This window comes from Cheilinus undulatus, linkage group 7 (genome assembly GCF_018320785.1).
Source record: "Cheilinus undulatus linkage group 7, ASM1832078v1, whole genome shotgun sequence".
Taxonomy (NCBI): domain Eukaryota; kingdom Metazoa; phylum Chordata; class Actinopteri; order Labriformes; family Labridae; genus Cheilinus; species Cheilinus undulatus.
The window spans coordinates 22,722,943-22,724,921 of record NC_054871.1 but is presented as its reverse complement, the minus strand read 5'-3'; positions in this window follow the sequence as shown (position 1 = coordinate 22,724,921).

The following is a 1,979-nucleotide window of genomic DNA, read 5'->3' as shown; positions in this document are numbered from 1 at the left end:
GATGAGTGATACTGTTTTTACTTAGCTGTTAAAAAGACTAATGTTTGGTGCTAAACTGAAATTATTTAAATAAAAAAACATTATTTTTGTGAGGGAAATATTGTTTGTTCAGTAAGGCCAACGAAACAGAAACCCTTAAGTCCCTTTTACAATGATAAGTAAGTTACAGTTGTTTTCTTGAGATTCATTTATCTAATTATCTTTGGATAATGCCAGCTGTCCTATGATGATTAAATTTGAGTTGTTTACTTGAAAAAATATTCATTGTCATGGAAAAACTAGTGATATCTCTAAATGAGATACACAGAAGTCAAGCCCTGAGACAAAAAACAAAATTATACTTGTTAACAATAAAACAGCGTGCTCTTGTATACGAGTAGCCCACACTAGAGTTTGTGTAGCCTTTTAATATGTTTTATTTCTTGAAATGAGATTCAAATGATTGAATATAATTTTTTTTTGTAGATTGACTAATCTGTTATTGACCTGTAGTTTCACCTTAAAAGTAAAGCTTTGTGTAAAAAGGTTAATTTTCCTCAAAGCTTTACGTAACAAAGTCTGACAACCGCTTTTGTATACATTTAAAGCCTGACAGGCACTCTCCAGTTTAACAGATTTTTAGAGGAGCATATGCCCTTTTTTTGAGAAGTAAAACATTTTGCACCTTTTCCAATCATGTATATGGATCTTTATTTAAGAAAATAAATAACAAGGGGAGATGTACTCATATCTTTCATATCAGTGGATGTAGTACTTTAACAGTAAATAATCTAAATAAAATAAATTTCTTCTGAATTCACTCTTTTACAGCCAGCTCCTACAGTTAACGCTATACAAAAATGTTAAAGAAGCAATGGCTCCATCTTGTGGATATTATGTGGTATAGCCAGTATCTCAGCAGAACATTTGGCATCCAAATATGCTGATCTACTCACCAATTAAATTTTATGAACCACAAAAACTGCAAAAAAGTGAAAATTTGTCAGACACAGCACAGCTGCCATACATGGCCTGGATAGCTGAAATCTATATAATAATGTTCACTTTGGGAGGAAACCCATAGTTTAAAGGGATTAAAACAGGTGTAACTACTGTTTATTATAAACCTCTTGATGTGCTCATAAATGCCGTCCCCACACTCAAATAATGTTGTTTTTTTGTGTATTTAACAAAAATACAGAGTTCTTAAACTCATCTATTCATGAACAAAGAAACACATGGTCAGTTCAACTGCTTTTGCAGTAAAATTCACAATGACATGCTGATGAGTCCTTTTTTAAGAGATCTGATTGTCATAAATATTGTAAATAAATGCAAAAAGCCAGGAAAAGTTTTGTGTTATTGTATCTAGATCTTTCTCACAACCATAGCATGGCAGGGCTTGTTGTTCAACTGCTCTGATAATCATTCACCCATTTAATTTTTCAACACTTGCACCTTTGGGAGTCACTTCCTGCTCTGCTCTCTCTGTAATGTTGAGTCAAAGTATGCTTCTCTTTGGTTTTAAACTGTTTTCAAGAGCCGCAGTCATCTTAATATCTTAGGTTTACAGCTGAAAACACAGTCATACACTTCAGGAGCCTGAAAACAGTACACTTTTCAGATTTTTGTGTTGGAAAATACTTAATTCAAGACAATATATCCTATAAAATCCTGTTTGATGGAAAGCTGTTACTGTATTTGTGAAAAGCTCTGCTTGTAGATGTGCATTGTATTTGATGCACATCAAAATTTGCTGCTGGGCAGAAGAGTTTTGTAAAGCCAAAAGCAACTTAATCTTTGTTATATTTGGAGGTTACTCACTTTAATTTTTACAGTGAATCAGTCAAAACTTCCTTTTTTCAAGCAGGACATTGTTGATGAAATAAACTACAAGAGATTGGTGCAGGATGTGACATTAGTAGAGAATCAAACAAAGCATGCTTCAACACATGTAAATGGTGATCATGGTAAAAAAAATAACACTTACTGAAGCATGT